This window comes from Podarcis erhardii (genome assembly GCF_964252035.2).
Source record: "Podarcis erhardii genome assembly, chromosome: 2".
Lineage (NCBI taxonomy): Eukaryota > Metazoa > Chordata > Lepidosauria > Squamata > Lacertidae > Podarcis > Podarcis erhardii.
The window spans coordinates 125,253,631-125,259,630 of NC_138498.1; the positions used below are offsets into that span (position 1 = coordinate 125,253,631).

A 6,000-nucleotide genomic window follows, 5' to 3' on the forward strand; every position below is an offset into this window, starting at 1 on the left:
TGCAAAAAACAACCACCACCCCCGGCTGGCCACCCCCCTAGCTATGGCTCTGTTCCCGGGAGGGGTCTCTGTTTTCCTCTTTCCCTTCCCAGCAGATCTGCCTTACGTGAGTATCTTCAGGAAAAGAAGAGGCTAAGCAGTAAACCCTACACGAATCGGGAGTGGAATCCTTAAGACGATTGTGTTGGAGTGTTGTGGGTATCAAGGAGTTAACACTATGAAAAGTGGAAATGCTGACTCAGTTTCATGTGGTGAGTCAGCATCCCAAGAGATGGGGCGCTGCATAATTGATCTATAGCCAGCTTGTATACAGAGGTATGCTAGACTTCTCCACAATGGCTTCTCCCCTGTATGTAGGAAGGCTGATTTGTGGTACTTTATGATGCTGCAGGACTGCAGCTGGAATAAAGCCCTCCTTGCAACACAGCTGGACTCCTGAGTGCTTTATATGGAGCTTCTATCGGTCCTAATACATTGCAACATGTTGGGTGGAGTCCTTCTACGCCTCCTTCCGGTAACTCCTGAGGCCAAGCTGGGGCCAAAAATATTGCTCTGCTTCCCTTTGGACCATATCAAGAAGATTGAGAAGGTAGGGCTGCCATAGGTCTGTTCCCCACCCCCCCGGGAATCGAGGAGGATTTTCACAAGATCGGCAAAAGGTCCACCCAGATGTATGGCAAGGCTGCCGTTTCTTGTGAGGAGAACCAGAACTTACAGGGTTAAACAGTTCTGTGTGACGTCTCACATCCTGAGGCCTAGTTTTGTTCACATACGGGAATCTTTCTTTGCGTGTGAGTTACTTTCGCTTTTAGCTGTTGAGCCGTAGAGAATGTCCGCCCGATCTCCGGGGTGATTTATGATGATTTTTTCTGTACATAATAAAGCCTTCTTAGATTAAGCAAGAAGCCTGTGTACAGACTGGGATTTATGATCCACACAAGGCAAAACCGCTGCTGCAATACTCTGCTTGGAGCCAGGAAGAGAGCTTGAGGCTCAAGCCGGCACAGGGAAGCGTGGCAGACTCCATTACATTCCGAAGATTTCTATGGTGGGAAACATCAGGAAAGCTCAAAAGCTGCTTCTTTTGGGGAGAATTTGTATTTTTAAAAAGCTCAACAACTCTGTCCGGATTTATGCATTTTTAAACGGGGCCACCCTGCTGGAGACAATGGCCTTGTTGTGTAGGCAGCCCAGGACCTCCACACACACTGCCCATCTATTCCCTGGTTGGCCGTCTTCTGGAATATAAACCAGATCTCTTTGAGGGTATCATCCAGACCTTCATTTAGTGTGGGCACCTTGGATTTGGAGCCTTAGCATCAAACATAATCCCTGAAAATGTGTCTCAGTAACCCTTGGTATCTATACACACCTGGACCTCCCAAGTGAGTCTGAGCTCCTAGAGGAACCATCTATGCTGAGGTAGGACACCTCTGGCCCTCCAGATGTGGCTGGACTCAAAGTACCATCAGCCCAAGCAAGGATGGCCAATGTCCAGGGATGATGGGAGTTCTACTGGAACAACATCTGGAGGGACACACTTTCTCCATCTTCCTCCTCCTCTGAAAAAGCTAAATATCTGCATTGTTTCCTCCTTCCTCCGTTATGTGTAACATCTTCCTGATACACTCCAAGCAACTGCACACATTCCCTAATCCTGCACCATTTACTTCCTGAGGCGGCTCCATTATGTCCACCTTCTCAGAACCACCCACCATTTCAGTAGCAGTCCTTCAGTTCCCAGCTATTAGTCCCCCCCCCCCCCTCCTATGGAGGAATTATTCATCTGAATCCCAGGGGCTGGGAGTCCTGAGTGGGGAGACAGCTCTTGGCCCTGCTGGGGGGGGGGGTTCTCCTTGGCTGGTCCTTTTGAGAAGAGGATGATGGACGAGGTGGGCCCTGATCCTATTCCAGCAGGACTTTTCTTATGCTCCCAACTGAAACGAGACCTACAAGATACAGTCTCCCGGGCAAGAGGAAGGACTTACCTCTCAAAGTCTCTGTATTTTTCTGTTTCAAAGAAGGAGTTGAGCTCAGACTTGCAGATCAGATTCTCTCCTGTGCGGAATAAGTAAAATGGAAGTGCTATTTACGTCACTGGAAAAGTATTCAAAAATATTCATCTTTTGAAGAAAGTATAACAAGGCATCTGGTGCCCCTTTAATAATAATTATACTAATATTAATAATTTATTTCTTATACCCTGCCCATCTGATTGGGCCTCCCAAGCCACTGTGGGCAGCTCTCAATAGAGTATTAAAAATATATTAAAACATCAATCATTAAAAACTTCCCTAAACTGCCTAAACTGCCTTCAGATGTCTTCTAAACGTCAGATAGTTGTTTATTTCTATATGATGGGAGGGCTTTCCACAGAGCGGGCGCCACTACCAAGAAGGCCCTCTGCCTGGTTCCCTGTAACTTCACTTCTTGTAGTGAGGGAACCGCCAGAAGGCCCTCAGTGCTGGGCCTCAGAGTCCGGGCTGAATGATAGGGGTGGAGACGCTCCTTCAGGTATACTGGGCCTTTGAGGCCGTTTAGGGCTTTAAAGATCAGCACCAACACTTTGAATTGTGCTCGGAAACATCCTGGGAGCCAATGTAGGTCTTTCAGGTGTTATATGGTCTCAGTGGCCACTCCCAGTCACCCGTCCAGCTGTAGCATTCTGGATTAGTTGTAGTTTCTGGGTAATCTTTCAAGGTAGCCCCACGTAGAGTGCATGGCAGTAGTCTGAGTGGAAAATAACCAGTTGAGAAAGTCTGCGGGCAGGTAGGGTCTCATCCAGCATATCAGATGAAGCTGATAGAGAGCTGCCCTGGACCCAGAATTGACCTGCGCCTCCATGGACAGCTGTGAGTCCAAAATGACTCCCAGGCTGCGCACCTGGTTCTTCAGGGGCACAGTTACCCCATTCAGGACCAGGGAGTCTTCTATACCTACCCCCCCCAAAAAAAACAGTAGTTCTGTCTTGTCAGGATTCAACCTCAATCTGTTAGCCACAATCTTCCAACTGCCTCCAGACACTCACACAGGACCTTCACCGCCTTATCTGGTTCTGATTTGAAAGAGTGGTAGAGCGTGAGAGAGAGGAAGAGGTCTCTGGCTACTTCCTGGGAGGGGATTCCAGAAGCAAAGAGCCGCTTTGGAGAAGGCCTCCTCCTCCCTCCTCCCTCTCAGGACCTTCTACCTTTTTCTCTCTTCTCCTCTCCAAGGTGGACCAACGGTTTGACTTGGTATAATGCAGCCCACCCTGATCGCCGAAGGCTGATCGCCGAAGAATTGATGCTTTTGAATTCTGGTGCTGGAGGAGACTCTTGAGAGTCCCATGGATTGCAAGAAGATCAAACCTCTCCATTCTGAAGGAAATCAGCCCTGAGTGCTCACTGGAAGGACAGATCGTGAAGCTGAGGCTCCAATACTTTGGCTACTGCATGAGAAGAGAAGACTCCCTGGAGAAGACCCTGATGTTGGGAAAGATGGAGGGCACAAGGAGAAGGGGACGACAGAGGACGAGATGGTTGCATAGTGTTCTCGAAGCTACCAGCATGAGTTTGACCAAACTGCGGGAGGCAGCGGAAGACAGGAGTGCCTGGCGTGCTCTGGTCCAGGGGGTCACGAAGAGTCGGACACGACTAAACGACTAAACAACAAAAGGCAGCCCACAGCCAGACATGCAGTAGCTTGCGAGGATCAACGGGGAGAAGATTGAGCTTCCTGAAAGAAGTGGGGAAATCAGTGTGGACCCCCCCCCACCGCCCTTAATCAGGCATCTCTCTCTGGTCAACTTGAAAGAGTGGCAGATTCCTGGGCAGGAGGGAGAAGCCAAGGCAGACCCACCAGACAGTCCTCCTCCATTGCCCAAGGATGGAGACATCCAAAAGGAAGAGTCTCTCTCTCTGTTCAGCAGGGCTCTCCCCCCCCCCCAAGGGATGCTGCTATTCCTCCCTCAGCCCCCCAATTTCCTCTGCCCTCCTTCCTCCATCCCACAGTCTCCCCTGCCACCAGCTCACTCCTTGCCCTCTGCACAGAATCAAATCTCTCCCAGGCGCACCAACCTCTCCATCCAGAGGAGCCTCCCAAGGCGGGCAGGGAGGGGGGTGGGTCTTTTATCCCGGCCTATTTCACCTCCTTTAACCCTTTCATGGACACCCTCTCTCCCTCAAGGCCGGGAAGGGCAGAGAGCGGGGCGCGTCCTGTTTCGGTCTTGGGATCAAATCCAGGGCTGCTTGGGGATAGGGGTCCTCGTCGGGACCCCCCTGGTGGGCATCGCATTCAAGTTCCTGCAAAGGCGCCCCAGGGGTGCAGGGCAGTTGAGCATCGCTTGCCCTCAAGCGGTGGGGCCGCTGCAAAGGAGATCGTGCAATGCAGTCCCTGTAGGTGTTGGGTCCCCACTTCGCAGCTGGGTCGCGCGGATCGGAGCCCCTGCCGATGGGGCCCCAGAAAGGCGCTTGTATTGCGGGGGGGGGGTCTCTCTGTCCTTTTCTCCCCGCCCGCTCCAATCTCCCTTCTCCCGCCGCACCTTTACCTCTTTGTCCTCTCTGGTGATCCGCGTCCTTTGCTAGCGAAACCGGTTTTCTTCCCGGAAATACGGGGGCGGAGGCGTGTTATTCCACCGACACCCCTCCTCCCTTTTGTAAAACCTCCCACTTCTCGGGGGGGGGGGGTCCTTCCTTTGGGCCACCAGGAATCTCCCGACACTTCGCGGTTCTTTTCGAATGCAGGAGCCCATAGAGCTACGGTACAGAGCAGCCCGTTTGTGTGTGTTAGGATGGGGACCAGCTGTGAAGGCGCAGCCTTTTGCGTCCTCCCCCCCCCCCATGTTGCCTCTCCTCCCCACAGCGGAGTCTCCAAATAGGGGTGGGAGCGGGTGACTCCAGAGGGGAGGTCTGTAAAGTTGTGCAAGCTTCATCCACCTGGGTTTTTTTGGGGGGGGGCTCTTCTTCAGTGGTGGGGACCGAATCGGGGACCTCCTTCTGCATGCAAAGCAGCTGCTCCACCACAGAGCTATGCCCCCCCCCCCGCAATAAGCAAAGCTCAAACACCAGCCGCGCTACCCACAATAAGGACACTGGATTCCCCGCCGTGGTAAAAGCGGTGTAATAAAGACGGACCTTCCAAACCAGTGGGAACAATAGAGATGAAGCGGGGAAAGTAAAACTGCCACCTTCATTCCCCGAAGGACTTTTTTTGGGGGGGGGGGTGTCTCATTCCTTGCTGCTGCTGGGACCTTTTCATGAAAGAAATGGGATTACAGTATAGACCTTGTTTGGAGGGAAGAAGATATTTGCTTTCTGGGAAGGGGGAGTGTTACGGAAGGGGGGGGGCATGTCTTCTTCACCTTCTTCTTCGCTACAATATATCAATTTATTTCCAATTGTCAAAAGGGACTAAAATCTATAAAATTCATAGAAAATCAGCGTGCCAGTTTGCTCAATTACTCTAGGACTCCATCACATCTCCCCTGTCCAGCATAATCCCTCAAGCAAAGTGTCAAGACCTTAATCCTTTCAAATTGTTCTGATCAGCCTTTCCTCCAGACAATGTCAGGTGGCAGACTATGCATATTTGGGACCATTGTTTTCTCATCCCCAGGAAGTGTTTATCTGTGCATATCTCCAGCTCTGCATATTCCCCCCTCCCTCCTCCATATGTTAATCTGTGTAACCCAACCTCCCTTTAATATATTCATGATGTAATCTGTGTAACCAAACCTCTCTTTAATATATTCATGACGTGTTTTGCACTGTATTCTGGGACATGGAGGGAGTTTCAAAAACTCATGTCACCCCTTTCTCACTGTTCAATCTCGCCTTGAACCTGTTGCGCAATAAACTTGGATCTTCTGCAGTTTGCTCCTGTCTCCGGCTGAGCTCATTTTCCTCCGCAGGGACCCGCGGACTTAGTCCGATGAGCTGGGTGGCAGAGCAGCCTCGCACCCAGATTTTTGCCGTAACAGTTGGCGCCCCACGTGGGGCATGCGGTTCTCCCGCGTTGCTGACC

At 51.3% G+C, this 6,000-nt stretch overlaps 1 protein-coding gene across 1 annotated transcript in view; it reads right to left on the reverse strand.

Annotated features, from left to right (window-relative positions):
- LOC309334655 (uncharacterized protein) overlaps positions 1-4,586 on the reverse strand; it is a 47,031-nt gene extending 42,445 nt beyond the window's left edge. The window contains exons 1-2 of the mRNA XM_081849154.1: positions 4,526-4,586; positions 1,989-2,058 (exon numbers count right to left, since the gene is read on the reverse strand). The gene's annotated coding sequence lies outside the window, so the exon portion shown is untranslated. The remainder of the gene's footprint in view (positions 1-1,988; positions 2,059-4,525) is intronic.
- Between the last annotated feature and the right edge of the window lie 1,414 nt (positions 4,587-6,000).